This window comes from Xenopus tropicalis, chromosome 4, assembly GCF_000004195.4.
Source record: "Xenopus tropicalis strain Nigerian chromosome 4, UCB_Xtro_10.0, whole genome shotgun sequence".
NCBI classification, from domain to species: Eukaryota; Metazoa; Chordata; class Amphibia; order Anura; family Pipidae; genus Xenopus; species Xenopus tropicalis.
In genome coordinates, this window is record NC_030680.2 from 112,526,688 (window position 1) to 112,548,910 (window position 22,223).

The window sequence follows — 22,223 nt, forward strand, 5'->3', positions numbered from 1 at the left end:
GCATATTGTTGAGAATGCTGGATGTTAACGAGAATATAACTAATTACATGCACTTAGTAGATACTTGGATATGAGCACCAATCCCAAAAGAACCTGAGTGTTCCTGCTATAAAGCAGTTTTAGGCCTTTTTGTGCTTGCATGTAGATAATTATTATTATTGCCAGAAAGATGGAGTTTGACTGCATCTCTTCCAAATCAGGGTCATTATAGGTGCATTAGGTAATAATTTTATCTCCCTCCAGGAGCATCATTTCGGTGAACAGAGAGATATTAGTTCTCTTTCTGTTAAATGGCCTATTATATCTGACCTCTTATAGCTTCAACTAATACATTTATAAATCTGTTTCCTATTGAGAGCTTTCTGGACACTATTTGTTTCAGCATGGTTTGAGTTAGCAGGGCAATGCCACATTCAGTTTCATTGTTAGGAATATAGTGGTGCTTTATAAATAGATTACTATAATATAATTTATATACAACCTGTTACTTTTGTGGTACTGGAGAGCTTGGAAGGGGTCATGCAGTAGCACTCCTGACTACAAACTCTGCCAATTGCTTTTAAAGCAGATGGCTTCATCATGCGGTGACAATCAGCAGGCATATGCCTTGGGAATAACCATGTGGAAAGGTTTTATAGATAGTAGCCAGTAAGAGGATGTTACTTCATACTTTTGCCAGAAGTTTGGTCCAGCCTGCTTTAGTAAATTGTGTGCAAGATCTATAGTAAAACCTGCACAGATGTAAATGAGCCCAGAATTAAGTCTTAAGAGGGTGTTACTTGCATGAGCTGCAGATGACGCTACATGGGCATCTGTAATTGCACTACCATTATAGTGTGTAAGCCAAAATCACTTGTGATGTTGCCTATAGCTATCAATCAATAATTGGATTTAAATGGTCATCTACAAGTGAGAAAGAGCAAAGATCTGATTGGTCACTATGGGCAACATCACTGGTGATGTTGGTTTACACACTATAATAAATATGCCCCTTAAATGTTCTGTGAAATGTATGGGAACTGGTTTCAATGCGCAGGCATTTATATTTATATTTGTATTTATGCATGGATCTGCCATATTGCTTACTCTGATAAGCTGAACTAAAATACTGTTGAGCTGACATTTGAAGAAAGGCACTAAATTGCACAAGTGTAGTTGCCAATTGAAACCAGTTAGCATTTAGTTTGGAACAGTCTACTACAAATTTAGAAATAAGAGCAAAGATGTAATGGCTGCTATTGGCAATTATATTTGTGCAATTTAGCTTTTATGTTCATAAACCAGACCTTGTATTTTTTGTAGACTTCAGTGAAGCATTTTATGTAGTATGCAAATTATCATTAAAAATGATCCTTTTTTTAAACAAAAAAAAAGAACAAGGAATGGCAAATTCCCAGGGGTGACAATATATAGGGCACCTCCCACTGAATTTAGTTTCATAATAAGTTTTTCCATGCCGATGCTCCTTTTAGGGCAAAACATAGTACAGTCCAGTGTCATGCTGATATCTTACCTTTTCTAAGGTGTCCTTAGTGCAGACACAGTAGACTAAAAACTGAGTAATTTTGAATTCTTCAGTTACTGATTATTGATGAATTTACTCCTGACCTGATTAAGGAATAACTAACTGTTATAAATAATCCCTAGAGAGTGTTATCCTTCTTAATCGAACTGTGATGGTTTCTTTGCTTCATGCACCTTGAACATATGACCAACCACATTATTATATAAATAACTTTCTTAAAACAGAAATAACTGAAGAACAGGGCATCATTTAGCAGGGGTAGGTCCTAAAATGTGTAAGTAAGTAGAATAAATAAAGCCTCACCTAGCTGATTATGAACCATTTTACGGTAACACACAACTGGCACAGTTGTGTTGACTTTGCTATCCTGTTGCTTAGTCCTCCTTGGGTGAAATTCCCTTACAGTACAGATCATAATGTACAAGTGTCAGTTTACCATGGAATGACTGTAACATTGTTCAAATTTACTTTTAGAGATGTAGCGAACTGTTCGCCGGCGAACTAATTTGCGCGAACATCGGGTGTTCGCAAGTCCGCAAATTCGCGAACTTTTCGTGATGTTCGCAATTTGGGTTTGCCGGCACCGAAAAAATCGCAAAACTTACGATAACGGTACGAATGCTCCGAAAAAGTCGCAAAACTTACGATAACGTTACGAAAGCTCCGAAAAAGTCGCAAAACTTACGATAACGTTACGAAAGCTCCGAAAAAGTCGCAAAACTTACGATAACGGTACGAATGCTCCGAAAAAGTCGCAAAACTTACGATAACGGTACGAATGCTCCGAAAAAGTCGCAAAACTTACGATAATGTTACGAAAGCTCTGAAAAAGTCGCAAAACTTACGATAACGGTACGAATGCTCCGAAAAAGTCGCAAAACTTACGATAACGTTACGAAAGATCCGAAAAAGTCTCAAAACTTACGATAACGGTACGAAAGCTCCGAAAAAGTCGCAAAACTTACGATAACTTTACGAAAGCGCCGGAAAATACGAAAAAGTCGCAAAATTACCGATCATTTCGAAAAACGGCGTGTGTCAATTTTTCAGAGGTTTTTGCCCTTGATCCCCCTCCTGCATGCCACTGTCCAGGTCGTGGCACCCTTTAAACAACTTTAAAATCACTTTTCTGGGCAGAAATGGTTTTTATAGGTTTTAAAGTTCGCCTTCCCATTGAAGTCTATGGGGTTCGCAAAGTTTTTTTGAGGTTCGCTACATCCCTATTTACTTTATATAAAGAGGCCATTTCTCAAGTTACTAAATTCCCTGAAACCAGCTCTTATAATCGAAACTAGAAACAAACTGAATGATCTTTGTAGTTACAAATGAAGGGTCATTCACAATGCCCAATGCAGTGAGCAAGGTGCAAAAATAGGCCACAGTTGGCTATCTTTATAGCCTACATGAGATTCCCAATAAGAGGATTTTAAAGGGGACCTGTCACCCACACAAAAAAAGCTGCCTGTATTAAATGTATCATGTATGCCTGAGGCATAGAGGCAGAGCAGGCAATATATACAGCTCAGATTTTTAATTCACATTACTTTCACTTTCCATTACACACTTCCTAGATGTCACCTAGATGGCAAATACACAAGATTTTGGGATTATACAGAATCAAATAAAGATGATAAACTGATTAAACTTTTTCATTTTCTAAGGGAACTCTTCAGTGTTCAGTCAGTAGTTAGAGGCCTCAAGGATACATGTAGCTTTCCAAGAGAATTTCATGGCCCCTAGTCTGCTCAACAGTGCCATAGACTTTTCTGTTTGGCATCATTATTTTAATATAATCTGACCCTCAAACAAGAAGTAAGAGAAATAATTGACCCGCACATTACAAGTTATGCACTAGGACTGCCCCAGAAAAAAGATTTAATGTGGTCCAGGATCTGATGGTTTAAACTGAGATCAGATTACTTTACCTCAGTTCAAATAAGTCTGATTAAGTCTGATTAAGTGCGCTTTAACACAGAACGAGTAAGTCAGGTTTACTATGTATGATATACTTTTGTAATAGATTTATGTATGTATGAATTTACGTATATCTTTATTTATAAAGCGCTCCTTATGTAGGCAGCGCTGTACAGTAGAATAACTTAATACAAACAGGGGGTTATTAAGATAATAATAGATAAATACAAAGTATAACAATAAATACAAATAAATACAAGGTACAATTGTAATTAAGAGTTGCAAGTGAAGAGTCAAAGAGGATGGAGGTCCTTTCCCCATAGAGCTTACAATCTATATGGGAGGGTAACTTACAGACACAAATAGGCAAATATAAGTGCTGTAGGTTACAGTGGGTGAAACTGCAATATACATGTTTATTTAGGCATCCTCCTAGTTAGACAATATAACCTATATCACCTATATAATTAGATGTTGAAAAAACAATATTGAACACTAATGGGAGAATGTAAAAAAATGTGCACAAATAAGAGTAACATTTTGCATTTCGCACTATAATATTGTTCATTAGACTGTTATTACATTGAAGGTGCATGAAGGTGGTGTAATCTTTTGGAGCAAACTTAACAACATCTTAATGTCACAAACAATAACATTTGCAAAACTTTATTCCACTGTTGGAAATGGTCGCTAAACAGTATTCATGTTCGCAAAGCCCATATAAAATTTATGCAAAGGCAAATTTGTTTCCAGAAATTTTTACATTGCAAATAATTTTTCCTTTACCGACTTTTATTACATTCCCCCTAAAAGCTTTACAGACCTATCTTTTTGTTTTTTGCATGACCTTACGAGGATCATAAATGTGGTGTTTAAAACTTGTGCTTTAAATTATAGAAGTTAAGAGAATTCTCAACATTTTTTGGCTACTGGTTGAGGTATGGCGCTTTAGCTCTGAGATAACTAGGTGCCTGCATTTAACTGCTGAAATGATGGATATCAGAGCCACATAAACTTAACCAACTGAAATAAAGTAGATTCTAGTTCTAATAGCTCAAACAGGTGGGATCTCTAGCTGGTCTCTCTTCCATATCTTTTCAAGCCAAACCTAATCCTGCTCAGTTCATGTGCTATGAAAATGCAATGGCATATTGTATTTTCTGTCTGTATAGATTATTTGTAATTTAAGGCGCTTTGCAAAATATCTTGAAATTTACCTTTCCCCTCAAAGTGGCCATGCATGCACAAGTGGTTATGCTGTAGGGCAAAATATGCCAAACTGTCCAGTCAGTTTGTGAATGTACACTATGACCACCTTCAGTTGGTTTAAATTATCTTTATTGCCATTACTGATCTGCAATTCTAGCCATGTCCCTATGGAGAACACAATACAGCCTGCAAGGCCATGCTCCAAGCCATGCTGTGTATAGTTTTATAATAAAATACTGAGGGGCAAATTTGTCAAAATGTGAGAATAAAGCTCACCGCCAATTTTCTGCGGAATTTTTAAAAGTGTATTTATCAAATGGTGAATTCAACCTTTTACCCATTGGTAAATACACTTCTAAAGATCCAACAGAAAAATCTTGATAAACCTGCCCTCTAACCCCACATTTTTGTGATATATAAACTATTACCCTATAGTCCTTGGCTAACTAATCCTTGTGGTATAACCCGACCAACAAAAAACTTTCAACAACAGAAAAGGAGCAGAAACTTGCCCCCTTCCCAACCAGCTAATTTGGAATTTGATCCAGCAAATCCTGGAGATTAGAATAAGAGTGGGATGAAGCCATTTCTGGTCTGTCCTGCCCCTAATTCCCTACTATGCTCTGAGGATTAGTGGGACACTGGATGTTTGCAGGGATTTGTATAAAAAGCTTAATTTAGTATGTTTGAGTGTCTTTCTATAATGCATGGTGACAGTGACTTTTCATCATATGCAAAAAATAGTACTGGTATATTAATATAATTTCATATGCAGGTATAGGATCCTTTATCTGGAAACCCATTCTCCAGAAAACTGATTTGCTTTTTCTTTGTAATAATAAAACAGTACCTTGGTCCCATCTTAGATATAATTCATCCTTATTCATCCTCATTCATCCTCATTATACATAACAGGTCCTATACTTGTATGGTATTTCATTACTTTTTATCAATGGCAGGTTTTCATAACCAGTACTGAGATAGTTAAAAGCTGGCAATCTTCCGGTATCTTCTCTGCAGTTTTTATTGCACAGTTTCTGCTCTGTGCTGGATCTCATTACATCGGAAGCTTCTTTCACTCCTAATTACACCCAGAATGGAATTGCCAAAGGGGACATCTCAAAGGATGCTGCTGCTGCTTCTGCACTCCAGCTGTCAACAAAGTGGAGTTTAAACACGCAGCATTTTCACTACTTTTATATATATATATATACATTTTTTTTCTTTTTTACAATTCTTAAATTGCAAGCTACTAAAAGCATTGCAATGCAATTTTTACAATAAAACTATTTATCCTAAGTTATCTAATGTTGTAATGTTGTTGCTCCATTTACTGCACTTAAAGTGTCTACCGACCTAGACAAAAAATACAAAATACACAAAGTAGTATTGATTTATAGTGTGTTGGCTTTTGTTTTCATCTGTTATTAAGCATAGAAGGAACATGGTGCCTATCATGCAGCATAGAAATACTTCCCAATATGGAGGTGATTGCACCTCTGCATTTCTCCATTGTGGAGTTAGGATGTGGAAAGTTAGCAGTGGGAAAGGAGGATGGAACGCTGGTTCCATTTACCTTTTGGAAGCCAAGGAACATCATCCCACCTTCCCTTTGAGTACAACCGGCGGTGGAACGGCACGGGGGGGGGGGGTATTTATTCTGTCATAGCTTGTGGAGGAATGCTTGGTGGATGGTAAACTCCTAGGACAAGGGTCCCAGGAAGGTGGTGGATTACGGTTTACCTGCTCTGACTTGCCCACCTTGCGCTGCTATGTAAGGTGGAACTGTGGTTGGTAGTTTCTTAGTTGACAAGCATTCTAAAGGGGGTAAAACAGGTATGTTCAATGTTACTGGTAAAATGTTGATCTTTAACTTAATGTTATTATGTATTTATCTATTATCATATTGTCTAATTAATAAAAGCTGTGGCCTGTTTATATCCCATCCTGGACGTCATCATTGATGTCATCTCTGAGGTATCTAGGGGGGAGGGAGCTATCTATTTATAAAGGACTACAAGAATACACAGTGCTGTACAATCTTACAATGTATAACAGTAAGTATAAATACAGAGATTAAGTCTTATGTGATATGAGATGCAGGAATGAAGGAGGTCTCTGCCCTGTAGAGCTTACATTCTAACTGCTACGTTAACCCTCCAATTTGTGCAACTTAGATTGTAAGCTCCATGGAGCAGGGATCTCCTTCCTTCTGTGTATTTTACTACATGGCACTTAATGTCTGTACATTTAATCATTGCAGTGTTCCTTCCTGTTTGTACTTTTATTGTATTGTAAAAAATTGTACAACACTGGGTACCCTAATAGCTCTATGCAAATAAAATTATACGGGTATGGATCCCTTATCCGGAAACCCATTATCCAGAAAGCTCTGAATTATGGAAAGCTTGTCTCCCATAGACTCCATTTTAATCAAATAATTCAGAATTTTAAAACTAATTTCCTTTTTCTCTGTAGTATAAAACAGTACATTGTAATTGATCCCAACTTAGATATAAATAATCCTTATTGGATGCAAAAAATCCTATTGGGTTTAATTAAAGTTTTATTGATTTTTTTGTAGACTTCAGATATGGAGATCCAAATTATGGAAAGATGCCTTATCCGGAATACCCTTGGTCCCAAGCATTCTGGATAAAGGGTCCTATACCTGTACGTGCTGTACATATACATACTTTAGATTGCTGATTGCTTCACAATGTGAGTGTTATGGCAACACCTGCATATTAAGCTGTCTGTAGATGTTCTCTACTTCCTAGACAGGGGTATATTTAAAGGATAATGCAGAGAATGCATTTCACATGCCCATTGGACTTCTATTGGGCCTACAGTTGATATTACAATGAATGACAGGGTTGCACGAGATCAAGGTAGTGTACAGATCTTGAAATCAGCACTAAACAATTGTGCATCTACACGTTTAATGTATTATGGGTAGGCTGTATTTAAATTAGAAGCAGAAATTGCTGTCAGTTAGGTTAACAGAGAATTTGTGCTTTTAAGACCAGTAAGTATTTAGTTGCCTGGACCAAAGGTGCTTTACCCCAATTAGTCACATAAATTCACACTTTATTAAAGTCTAAATTTGTATATTATTTTTTTGCATATGCCAAAGATTTTCTACAAACAATATAAAAATGTCTTACTTTGTCTAAGGACAGAATCGGGGGCTGTTGATCCTGTTGGTTGCAAATGTGCTTAAACATTGCATAAAAAGGGATTAAATTCATTAGAACAGAAACAGTTTTGGAACAGAAATAATTACACAGTGAACCGAGATTGTGATTCTTTGTGCCGTCTGTATTCCAGCAGAGCCGCTTCCTTCTTTTATTCTCTGTGAATGAATACAGCTATTTGCTTAGAGTTTTTAATAGATTTTCCCATTTCTTTTTGATTGAAGCACTTTCTACAGACTCAGTAGGTGTTTGATTGTTGTGAAAGAATAAAGCTGAAATGTAACACAGCAACACAACCCCTACCATAACATTATATGGAAAGATTACAGTACTTTTCATGATTATTTTACAGCTAAAATGTTCTTAAACCACTGTTCTGCAAAGCAGGGATAAGTGGCTGAAGAGTGAATTTATATCCTCTACTCTGTGCTCTATGGTTTCCTTTATTAAAGCCACACTTTTACCATTGGCGTAAGTAGAAATTACTGGGTCCCAAAGCAAAACCATTTTATGGCTCTAAAAACATTGGTAAAAAGACAGTGGCTCAGGGACCAAACAGAAAAGATGGAGGGATTGGGCCATGACAGGGTTAGGGTTATAACGTTTGGGTGGGCCTGGACAAGTTCTTGAACAAGCATAGTATCCAAGGCTATTGTGATACTAATATCTACAGTTAGTACTAATGTTTCTATATATAGTTTATGTATGGGAGTGTATAGATAGGTCGGTATAGGTTTGTGTGTGCTGGGTTTACTTGGAAGGGTTGAACTTGATGGGGTCTTTTTTCAACCCTTTGTAACTATGTAGTTTGGAAGCAAGAGATTATGGGCAATATAGTCTGGGATTGTGAAATTGTGAATGTAGTTTTTCTGGGGGAAAGGAAGCTTAATGGGTGCCATTTTTCATTAACAGTCTGCCGCCCTTGGCATGGCGAGTAGATTTGGTCACTAGGGCACTGATCTTAGTTTTTGAGTGAAAACCAAACCAAAGCTGCTAAGAATAGGCTATTCTATAATATACTAAAGGTTAACCTAAAGGTGAACCACCCTAGAATAAATATATTACTAAATATTGCCTTTTACATATTTTCCATGAGCCACTATTTTGTAAAAGCCTGTATGCTCCCTCAGAGATCACCTGACAAGAAATAATACAGCTCTAACTGTAACAGGAAGTAACGTGGAAGTAACGTAAGCGGCACCTATTGAAATCTGATTGATTTTAAATTTAAAATGTTGCCATTCTTATACTATTTACGCCAGGCTCCCCAAACTTTGCAGAGTTAGTCACTGGATAAAAATAATTCAAGGATTGAAAAAAAAGTGGGTGGAGCCACAGACAGCCAATAAGATGTATTTAATTGATTTTAATTGGCAAATTTAAAGTGCTGCCATTGTCACACGTTTAACGTCAGTGTCCCCAAAATGTTCACAGTTTCCCAGACCACTGAGGAATAAGGTTAAAGGTTAGAAAAAGGTGGTAGAGCCACCAACAGCCAAACAGATTTCACTAATTGACTTTCAGTGGGGAAATTTAAATTGCTGCCATTCCAACACTATTAAAACCAGGGTCATCAAACTTTGCACAATGGTTTTTACTATATAACTGTGGTCCAAGGTTAGAAAAACTGAGTGGAGCCAACAACAGCCAATCAGATTTCATTCAGTGACTTCACGTTTTTCAAACCAACATAAAGTTTGTTCTCAAACACCTTTCAAGTTATTAATTACAGACATGTTAGCAGCTAATTCCTTGTTCATTTTCATTCATCAAGTAATGAATTCTAGATCAGTCTGTAAATGCCTTATTCCATTTGAGTCTCCCTAGATGGAATGCCCATTAGCTTTTGCCAATAGATATGATAGGATTTTGCTCCATTATAGAGGGTGTGCTGAACAGTTCTGCCTTGTTTCTTTGTTCTCCCCGCCTTCTCCCTCAGGATCATAGGAATTATTTTCATCTGCAGGCATAGAAGCAACTTGGGCTTTTCCCCTCAATGAGTTGTGCGTAACGCCACTTTCATTAAAGGTACTTGCTCTAACATGAGCTCTTCACAGTTCCATATATTTGTGCTCAGTCTTTCATGCCTTCTGTTCTAAATCAGGCACTGCTGCCCCTATTGACACAGGAGAACCCCGGAGCTACTGCCACCTCTTGACCAGTAGCTCTAGGGTTTCCTCATTCCCCTTCACCAAAAGATGCAGTGCACTTGCTCCTAAAGAATTGGGTGCAAACATCACTCACACGCCCAAAACCAGAAATGATGTCAGTAAGACTTATAGGCAATGGTGTCTGATTTACAATAAAATGCACTCACAGTTGCGTTTAAAAAAACACAGTGAATGTTCTAACAATTCTATCTGAGATGTAAATAAACCCTCAATATGCCTTATGTAGATATGCTTCAAAATGCTCTACATGGTGAACACATATTGAAACACAGCCAGGTACAGCACTAGAAGCATCTGAGTTGTGTTGGACTTAACTTGATGAGGTGCATTTTAAAAATGGTAACAGCATAATGTTACTTTTAAAATGTCTTGAAAACTAGTAAACCAGCAGCAATACTTATGGACTGAACAGACTTCATTCAACTCCAAGCAACATAAAAATGCCATAAAAATTATGTTTCAATAAAGTCTTCTGTGGCTATTTGTGCTTGAAGATAGTTATAAACAAACATGGGTTGGGAGGGGGTTGTTTACTTAATGTGTTTTCTTTAGTACATATATCTTCTGTACTGCTTCCCAATATAGCTGCACTACTCTAGTTATGGCTCCTTGGTGAAATTACACTGTTTTATAGTTCCTACTCCCATCTGAGACATCATGAGCATTCCTAGATATTCGTGCAAGCACATCAGTAACCTACAGCCCTAGGCTCCATTCTGCATGCCCAGGTCACAGTGGAGGAAATGGGCTAAATAAGCCAGAATGGGTATGTGTGTGTGTGTGTGTGTTGGGTGGGGGGGCTGTAAAAAGTACAAGCACAAATATTTTAGGTTGTTTAAGTGCCAAGGGTTACTTGGTTACTCTAGTTTCCTTCACACAGCAGCCATGTCAGCTCAAAAAACAGATTTTGGTCTGGAATATACAATTTAAAGGAGAGAATACTTGTTAAACTCAAAACCTGCTTTTTTTTTCTCTCGTTATTAAAGCTTGCATTTTCTTTATTCTGTGAGTAAATCACAAAGGGAAAACTATTCCATACAGATTGCAATAAAAGGCATTTTTCAAGGAGCAATTTTAAGTCACCAAGGGAAATGGATCAGCCCTCATAGCTCCTAATATTATTTCCTGAGCTAGTTTTTAGGAGCAATAGCAGTCTTCGCGGATTACAGATGAAAGAAAATGGCATTTTTATATGAGAAATTTACAGAGAGAAATACAAGATTTAAGTTCAGTCTGACGGATGTTTGTGCGATGGGCAAAAGTGTATCAAATAAAGATGATGCTAAAAATATCTAAATGTAGTCTGTGCCTTAAGGAAGATGCAAGCCATCTCAAAGGGAAGAGTAAATATATATATATAAATGTGCATTAAAATCCTTTTTGATTCAGAAAAAATATATTGATTCATCTTGTATGACCTCCCTTTCTCCTTACTGTGTAATACTTGGTAAGAGCCAACCTAATCTCACAAAAAATGTATATAAAAACATTTGCTGCATTAGCTTCTGTATTGCAATCCTGACAAGTGTGACAGCAACTTGCGCTGATTGGTCAAATCAAGCACTTGCAAATGGGTGTGCAATGGCAGATTTCACAACACTTTAATAAAATATTGAATAACTATTTATTCAACCCTAATATATATGTATATACACACAAACTGGCCTTCATGGTAGCTACCCTTTTGCTGCCTGAAGCTGGGCCCACAGTTTGGGAAACAATGTCAGGGTCGGACTGGGACAACGGGACACTGGGAAAAAACTTGGTGGGCCCGGAACCAATCCCCGCAGGGCACCATACCGAGCCGCCAGTCTCCCTCCCTCCCACCTCACCTCCCCCCGACGTGCTGACTGTAAGTTTAATTTATGTGCTCTGGGGGGGGGTAAGTCGGATGGGTGGGGGGGCCCTACAGGGATGGAGGCATTGGGGGGTGCAGGGGTCCCCGAGGCAGAAGCCCCAGTAGGCCCTGCACCGACCCTGAACAATGTGCTAGTATAACACAATCAGGGAAAATCAACTAAAGGTGGCCATACACGGGCCGACTATAGCTGCCAATATCGGTCCCTTGGACCGATTCGGCAGCTAATCGGCCCGTGTATGGGGAGAGCAGAGCGGCCTGGCCAACCGATATCTGGCCTGAAATTGGCCAGATCTCGATCGGCCAGGTTAGAAAATCTGGTCGGATCGGGGACCGCATCGGCTCGTTGATGCGGTCCCCGATCCGACTGCCCCATTGCCGCCCACATAATCCGATCGTTTTTTTTACCTAAATGGTCCCCGATATCGCCCACCCGTAGGTGGGGATATCGGGGGAAGATCCGCTCGCTTGGCGACATCGCCAAGCCAGCGGATCTGCTCGTGTATGGCCACCTTTAGATGGAGGACACTGTAAAGCCTTTCTTTGAGTATTTCCCACACTGTTTTATACTCTGCTTTCCTATTTTTTCCTGGTTTGTGCAGAATTATTATTTCTGTAACTACTGGGCTATTTTTCTGAACCACAAGATTTCCTTCATAAACATAAGTGTATGTCACAGAATAGAGAACCCTAGTGGTTAAAGTGAGTAAACAAGTAGCATAGAGCAACCGTACTTGTGGGTGCATTTGTAAATGACCCTATAATCCTATAATCTTTATAGTTTTGCCATTGATAGGAGATAGACTAGAATGTCAATTTGTTCTTTTTTGCTGCTTTACCACTCCCAGCCCTCCAAAAAAAAGCAATTTAAATCTAGCCTTGGACGTTTTACACAGGCATTTATGGAGGTAAACTGGACGAATCTTTAGGGGAAAAGTGTGAAGGTCAAATAAATACCAATATTAATCTTACAAGAACTAGATATGTGGGATCTGTGAATAAGTGAGTTTTAAAGAATGTTCTTTGTTTTAAAACAGAAGTTCCTTGTCAGATAAAGCAAATGAATATTACAGCACTGTTATGCATTATATGTGATCACACAATGGTTTATTGATCTAAATTGTCACATCAAATTACAGCTGTTGAGAGAACTTGGAAAAGACCTTCATTTACTCTTATGTTCCTATCTTTATTCCAAAGCTCTCAATGTTCTGTAAATGGTCAATTTTATACAATGTATTCAGCCTGTATCCTGCAGATAGGCAGGAAAATTGTTTTATAGCAAACTGAAGGGCGTTCTTCTATATTTAGTTTTCTTAATTTCTGCCTCTTTGAGTTTTCAATATATTAGAAGTAAAATGTAAAAATTCACCATAAATCTTTATATGTGCAGCAATGAAGGCAAATGTATGATGCAGTAAAGGTATTTGAATGGTGATCTCCACTTTTTTGTTTATTATTTTTTAATTTAGGAAACCTAATTTCTAGAAAAATTACTATTTAAAGGGATACTGTCATGATTTTTATGGTGTACTTTTTATTTCCAAATTACACTGTTTACATAGCAAAAAATTTACTCTGCCATTTAAAATTTTATTCTTAAACTAACAAATGTATTTTTTTTAGTAGGTGTGTAGGCGCATTGTGTCCGAGTCTGAGCTTTCAGAAGGAGCCAGCACTACACATTAGAACTGCTTTCAGATAACCTATTGTTTCTCCTACTCCCATGTAACTGGAGGAGTCCCAAGCCAGACTTGGATTTCTTACTATTGAGTGCTATTCTGATACCTACTGGGAGCTGCTGTCTTACTCCCTTCCCATGTTCTGCTGATCGGCTGCTGGGAGGGGGGTGATATCACTCCAACTTGCAGCTCAGCAGTAAAGTGTTACTGAAGTTTATCAGAGCACAGGTCACATGACTGTGGCACCCTGGAAAAAGAGGAATATGGTTAGCCACATGTGAAATTTCAAAATTAAATATAAAAAAACCTGTGTTTTTCAAAAACAGATTTCAATGCAGGATTCTGCCGGAGAAGCTCTATTAACTGATGTTTTTTGAAAAAAACATGTTTTTCCTTTAACATTTTTTGTCACATTCACATTATCGTGAACAATGACAAAAATGTTAAAATTGTATTTTACACTGTTTATCACTTTTGTTACTGTTTAACACTGTTACTGTATTACACTGTTATATCACTGTTCCTGAAACACCTTTTCTTTTGTATCAAGTTCCTGTGAGTGCGGCACTCTTTCTATTATATTTTTGTTTTTGACCTGCACCAAGGGCATTTGGACTTGTATAGGGTGTGCTCCTCCCTGTGTACTGGAAAAGGACACAAACCAGTATACAGGTCCTTTTCAAAAAATTAGCATATTGTGATAAAGTTCATTATTTTCTGTAATGTACTGATAAACATTAGACTTTCATATATTTTAGATTCATTACACACAACTGAAGTAGTTCAAGCCTTTTCTTGTTTTAATATTGATGATTGTGGCATACAGCTCATGAAAACCCAAAATTCCTATCTCAAAAAATTAGCATATTTCATCCGACCAATAAAAGAAAAGTGTTTTTAATACAAAAAAAGTCAACCTTCAAATAATTATGTTCAGTTATGCACTCAATACTTGGTCGGGAATCCTTTTGCAGAAATGACTGCTTCAATGTGGCGTGGCATGGAGGCAATCAGCCTGTGGCACTGCTCAGGTGTTATGGAGGCCCAGGATGCTTCAATAGCGGCCTTAAGCTCATCCAGAGTGTTGGGTCTTGTGTCTCTCAACTTTCTCTTCACAATATCCCACAGATTCTCTATGGGGTTCAGGTCAGGAGAGTTGGCAGGCCAATTGAGCACAGTAATACCATGGTCAGTAAACCATTTACCAGTGGTTTTGGCACTGTGAGCAGGTGCCAGGTCGTGCTGAAAAATGAAATCTTCATCTCCATAAAGCTTTTCAGCAGATGGAAGCATGAAGTGCTCCAAAATCTCCTGATAGCTAGCTGCATTGACCCTGCCCTTGATAAAACACAGTGGCCCAACACCAGCAGCTGACATGGCACCCCAGACCATCACTGACTGTGGGTACTTGACACTGGACTTTAGGCATTTTGGCATTTCCCTCTCCCCAGTCTTCCTCCAGACTCTGGCACCTTGATTTCCGAATGACATACTTTGGACCACTGAGCAACAGTCCAGTGCTGCTTCTCTGTAGCCCAGGTCAGGCGCTTCTGCCGCTGTTTCTGGTTCAAAAGTGGCTTGACCTGGGGAATGCAGCACCTGTAGCCCATTTCCTGCACACGCCTGTACACGGTGGCTCTGGATGTTTCTACTCCAGACTCAGTCCACTGCTTCCGCAGGTCCCCCAAGGTCAGGAATCGGTCCTTCTCCACAATCTTCCTCAGGGCCCAGTCACCTCTTCTCGTTGTGCAGCGTTTTCTGCCACACTTTTTCCTTCCCACAGACTTCCCACTGAGGTGCCTTGATACAGCACTCTGGGAACAGCCTATTCGTTCAGAAATTTCTTTCTGTGTCTTACCCTCTTGCTTGAGGGTGTCAATGATGGCCTTCTGGGCAGCAGTCAGGTCGGCAGTCTTACCCATGATTGCGGTTTTGAGTAATGAACCAGGCTGGGAGTTTTTAAAAGCCTCAGGAATCTTTTGCAGGTTTTTAGAGTTAATTTGTTGATTCAGATGATTAGGTTAATAGCTCGTTTAGAGAACCTTTTCATGATATGCTAATTTTTTGAGATAGGAATTTTGGGTTTTCATGAGCTGTATGCCACAATCATCAATATTAAAACAAGAAAAGGCTTGAACTACTTCAGTTGTGTGTAATGAATCTAAAATATATGAAAGTCTAATGTTTATCAGTACATTACAGAAAATAATGAACTTTATCACAATATGCTAATTTTTTGAAAAGGACCTGTATATATATATATATATACTGGTTTGTGTCCTTTTCCCCAATGTGCAGCCTTACTTAGGGTACAGCTTTAAAGGACAAGGAAAGGCAAAGTCCCTTGGGGGAGCCAAAATGTTAGGCATCCCCAAGTGACTTTAATCGCATACCTTTTACCCTGGGCTGGTGCCCCTGTTAGGAGAGAACAGCACCAGCCCGGGGTAGCTGTAGTGAGCATCTCCTCTTCCATCTGTGTCAAAATCCCTGGGCCGGCGCATGCGCAGTAGAGTGAATAGTGGAACTTTAACAAAAAAGTCGGCTTTTCACTCTACTGGCTGGCCCAGGGATTTTGACAACAGAAGGAACAAGGAAGCACTCACTGCAGGTACCCCAGGTTGGTGTGGTTTTCTCCAAATGGGGGCGCCAGCTTGGGGTAAAAGGCGATTAAAGCCACTTGGGGGTGCCAAACATTTTGGCAACCCCAAGTGACATAGCCTTTCCTTCTCCTTTAACAGATCTTGAACTTGGTCCCTGTTTGCAGTTTAACATTTGATAACAGCCCCACTTTGACTTATAATTAGATTCTCCTAACTGACCATCTCCCAATATGTCAGTATCCAACTTGCTAATAAAATATGCATATGCAAAGAAAACATTTCTGCAAAGTTATGAGTAAATTGGCAAAAAATTTTGCAAACTGTTGCTTATATCGTCTAAACATGGGGCCTGGACAGCTTCATAGACAGATACAGGAAGGGTTGGGCAGGGCTCGAATCCGATTGGTCTATGTTGAAAACAAGGGACATCTAATAACGTCTGCACTTGGCAAAAGAGTTCTCACATCCCTATTGTTACAGTATACTTCCTGTTCAACAAGAGTTCAATGAATACAGCTTGCTCTGAACATACTTTTTGCCTTGTGTTCTAATAATGTAAACCCATTGTTATTTTTTGATGAAACAAGGAAACTGAAGTTACTCCTGTGTATTATAAGTGTATTCTGCCCCTATACATACAAGATTATGCTGACTTCTATTTTTGAAGCAACATTTACTTATTTATTGCAGAGAGGCCTAGAAATTGTTCTCTGGGATACTCTAAATTACTACAATTACTAACATGTATTTGCCATTTGCTGGTATTTTCAAGGCTTGAAGTAGACAGTAAAAAATACATCAGTGAGGAGTACAATAAAACATTCTTTGGCTCTGCATTTTGTAGTCATCTTAGATGTTATCAGGACAGAAAATATCACAAAAGCTGAGCATGTATATTTGTTATGCTGTATGTATATATATATTGTCAAAATCGGGCACTGTCACTTTAGATATGCATTAAGAAGTAGAAACAGTAGAGACAGGTGACTGTATTTTTCATCACAGCTTGTTTCATGAGGAGTAAGAGGCACAGTATAGGGGAATATTTATCTGCAGTATCTCTCTATGCAAATTTGCATTAGGACATGACAAATGTATTGTGTATCATAACTTTAATGAGAAAACCAGAATTTGTGTTAAAGTGATGATATACTAAAAATACAGTCTAATATCATTTGTTTGACAGTTATTGTACTACCGATGTTAAATGAGCTGAAATCTCTAATATTGGATTCATGTAGAATGATTTTTATTACAATTGTTCCAGTAAGTTGTTTTATTATGTACATGGTGCTTACACACAAACTAAACATGCTGTCTCTTGCCTGCTAGTGACTGCTAGTTACTAAACTATTTTGTTTTTACATAACGTTAAAATGTCTCCTAATAATGTCAATTACTTTTCCCTGTAGAATTTAGTAATTAATGCCTGCACACCCTCACATTGGAAGGACATGTCAGACAAATTGAAGTACATGCATAATCATATATCCACTTTACCTTCAATATAATACTAATTGTAATAAAAGGTGCAACGTTTGCTTGGTATATACCACCTGTTGAATTATTGCTATGGACCAGTAACACATTTTGCACTATTTATTATATTGCACTTATATTGCTTAAATGTTATTGAGACAAACAGACTCTCTGTCAACTCTTCCAGAGATCCTTGGATTACTGCAGGTCCTTTGCATACATTGTCTTTACCACTAGCAACTGTGCTGGTCTCTGGTGGGACAGAACAGCATTTAAGAGCCTAGCAACCCAGATGGGGCTCATTTATAAACAATGGGCAATTTTGCACCTGGGCAATAAGCCATGACAACCAATTAGATGTTGGCTTTTATTGTTCAACCTGCAGCTGGCTGAAAAAAGCTAATCACTGATTGCTAGATAAGGGTTACTGCCCAGGTGCAGATTTGCCCATTGTTTATAAATGAGCCCCACCAAGTTGTGCTTGTACCCTAATAATACTATGGTACAAGGGATCTATTATGTAAAATGCTTAGGAACTGAGGTTTCCTGGATAAGGGCTTTTCTGTAATATGATTATGTTAAATATACAAAAGATTAGATAATCTAAAAATTTAATAAACATAATAGGATTGTTTTGCCACCAGTATGAATGTATGCAGCTTAGCCAGGATCAAGTACAAGGTACTTTTCATTATAAAATAATCAAATTTACACTCCCCCTCATCCTTTACCTTTGGTTTATTAACTATGCTCCAGTACTATTGATAGGCACATCAACAAATATAGAATGGTTCTTGATGGCACCAAGAGGTAGATGAATGGTTAGAATTTGTAAAGTAGCTGTATAATTTGCCTATGAATAATGGTTGTAACTGCAACATATTGTACCTGACTTGAATCTGAAGATATCATTTAAATTGTGCATTAATCTTTCAGAGATTTATTGGGAGCTACTGGTATAAACATCACACAGATTTCAAACATCAACTGTCGATCCAAGTTTATGTTGACTAAGAACTAGGAATTATAATGAGGAAGATAGAACAGATAGAAGTATGGTATTAGTATTCCTGCATAGACTCAGCTAAATGAGTTACAATTAAAAACTTTAAGTTCTAATAAAGGAATTTTGTTTAAAAAAAACAACAAAAATATATATACAATTCCTCAATACTGGTAATAATATAGTAACTATACAGGTATAGGACCCATTATCCAGAATGCTCGGGACCAAGGGTATTCCGGATAAGGGGTCTTTCCATAATTTGGATCTCCATACCTTAAGTATACTAAAACATTAATAAAACATTAATTAAACCCAATAGGATTGTTTTGCATCCAATAAGGATTATTTATATCTTAGTTGGGATCAAGTACAAGGTTCTGTTTTATTTCTACATAAAAAAAGGAAATCAGTTTTAAAATTCTGAATTATTTGCTTATAATGGAGTCTATGGGAGAGGGGCTTTCCGTAATTCGGAGCTTTCTGGATAACGGGTTTCCGGATAAGGGGTCCGATACCTGTAATAGAAACATTTTTATTAAAAGCTTAAATTAAAGCACTGGAACATATTTATTAATGAAACAATAGATGAGGGGGTCAGTATGAAAAATGGTTATTTAGGTGGCAAAATGAAGCAATGGGCCTTTGTACATTGCGCAAATGATGTGATGTTAAGCGCCATGATTGTCTCATAGAGAAGAGATTTTTGTTGTACTTAAGCAGGTGTTTGAATGTGCATCTACTAAAAATTTACTAAGTAAAAATTTACTAAGTAAATGTGTTTTTGTGAGTGTAGCTTTGAATACATTATGATCGAAACATAACGCAACAGGGATATTAGATATGTTCCCAAGGGCCTGCATAAATAACAGGACTGTGGCATGAAGATGGAGCATTTCTTCCCAAATGTTATGACTTATTATTGTGTTATGTATTGCCCATCACTTTTTTTATTACACACACACCTTAAATTTAAGGCTCATGAAATATGTATGCTAGTAATTCCACACTTCTGTGGTTCTCTACCAGCCCAAGGCCACTACAGCCTGTAAGCAGTGCACAACCAGTGCATTTTGCATTAGAATTGATTAATAATCAGCTCTGATTGATAGATATATAGACATTATCTGCTAATGTTCCACCGTTTGCAACAACCCCCCTTAAGGTTAGCTTTTCATCAGCCATTCATATGACACTGAGCATGTCCAGTGCCACTGACTCTCAAAACATGTCATAACAAGATCAGAAGATGGAGAGTTGCTGTGTACAAATTTAAAGGCACGGGTTGTTACTGTTCTAAGGCTGCTGAATGCCTGGGCTGGTAACTAAGCACATTATATAAAATACAGCATTTCTTGCAATACTATCTAATTAAAAAGTTAAGTAATTTTGAGAGGCTTGCTGGGCTTTGCCAAGAAATTAATTTCCTACAAATCTTTTAGACTTGCTATCACCTTAACACCTAGATGTATAAAGATCCCATCTAAGAAAACAGATTGCTTTTGGATGATGTATTTGCCTTCCCGTTGAAAATATTCTCACTCATGATAATATAAAACTACATTATGCTTATTTTTGCTTAGGTACAGAGTTTCTTTATTCTAAGTCCATACCTTGCTTTTTAGTATGATGCGATACCAAATGCTTTTTTTCTGATCTCCTAATTGCCTTTTTAGTGTGTGTGTGTAAATTAAGCTGAATTAATAAATTATTTAATACATGGAGGTGAATATTATGCTGTCTTTGGGACTGTGAATGTGTGTGAATATTTATTTTTGCATACTTTAGGAAACTAAATGCATCCCTGTCCATGCATATGCTTGGATTGCTTTTTGAAAGAACCCTCATCAGCAGTTTATAATAAAAAGATATTGTTGTGTGCTTTAATAATAAAGGAGCACAATGGTTTGAAATTGTGTTACCATAGTTAGCATTTTTTACCTGGAAATACTATTTTATACTTATTTATTTATTTATTTATTTATATATTTATTTATTTTATTGACTTAAAAAACATATAAATAAATCTTTGTGATCATTTTCAACCAAGTCTGCCTCAGGGCATGACTGAAATATTGTTCCAACCCCAGAGCTGCAATTTATAGAGCCATAAAGGAAAAAAGAAAAAAAAATGAAGCAATTTCTCTTATTTGGACATTTGGGTTTTTACGGTGGGGGGGGTGGGGGGGGTTACTAGGCCTTAGATTTTGCTTTTTTTCTATATAGAAGCTAAATAAACTATACTCCTTATCTTTGAATCACAGTATAACAGTTATAGTCAAATATGGTGAATATTGTGCTACCATTGAGTCTGAGTGCATGATCAGACATGTTAGACATTTGTGAGGTTACATACAGGATATGACATTAGCCAATAGCAAGTCACAGATATTTGAAGCAGGAGTCTTTATGCTAATTCACTATATCCTTTATTGGAATTATACAAAAGCAAGTGTAGGGACCCTAAAATTTAGGCCCCTTTGCCTGGGTTCCCCTTTAGACAGGCATACCAGTGGGTGGCCTTGTTGGGATATGGACAACTAAGGGTGGTCCTAATTGTTTGTGTACTATTATGATTTTTTCCAGGTTAAAAGAGAGCTTCCCCTGCAATTCAGCAGTGACCGCTAGTTGGTGGTGTCCTACAATATAAAAGAGGGTGACTCACAAACCATGAGGTCTTTCTTCCTGGGACTTCACCTCTCTAAGAGGTTAGCTACAGGAGACAGTTTAGACAATTCAGTAAGATATTTTATAGTCACTCTAGGAGTGAAAGGATAGATAGTGTTATTAAGTTGGGCAGCTTGAGGCCCCTCCGAGGAGATCAGTGAGGGTATTACTTCCCGGGATTATTGGCCGTAGTTCAGGTACATTCAGTGGCTAGCTCAGGTCACAGAATATTCCCAAAGAGGGGAGATGATCTGGAGAAAGAGAAGCTCCTGGTTTGGATATTGGGGAGAGATACCTGAATCTGTATATGATACCACTGAATCCTGTTTGGAATAAATAAAGAAGTTTGTTTGGTTAATCAGCAATCTCAAGTTTACTGGTCATTTCCTCCCCAGGTGGATCACCAGCAACCAGGTAAGCACTCACCCAAGGGGCTGCCAGGACCCAGGAGCTGCAGGGAGTTTGCCAAGTTGAGGCCTACACAACCCACCACAGCTCAAATAGCACACACACTCAAAGATACTTATAGCCAACACTCACGAGTGTGCTACACAAGTAAATGTAAAAATTATAATCCATATCCAAAAAATACATGACACGAATAATTTATAATAGGCTTAAATGTATTCTTTTTCTTGTATCCCAAACCAATACTGACTTAAAGAGTTAAATAGAAATACATTTTAGGGTAGATCATAAAAACCTAGAAAAAAAAATCTAGAACAGCTTTACCAAACTCTTCTACCCTGGGTGCCCCAGTGTTCATTCTGTAGTGGTTTTAACTGTGCTTTAACTTTATAAAGTGGAGGGGCAGCAGAGGCGAGGCAACACAGCAGGTGAACATAGCACACAAGCACCCTGGTGTGGCAACGCTCCATGCTGCTTAGGTGGCACTTCTTAAATTTCACTGTTGAGTTA

General features: G+C 37.9%; 1 protein-coding gene across 4 annotated transcripts in view; it reads left to right on the forward strand.

Annotated features, from left to right (window-relative positions):
* Window positions 1–22,223, forward strand: part of kcnt2 (potassium channel, sodium activated subfamily T, member 2) — a 196,843-nt gene that overhangs the window by 32,051 nt on the left and 142,569 nt on the right. The gene's annotated exons all lie outside the window — the stretch shown is intronic.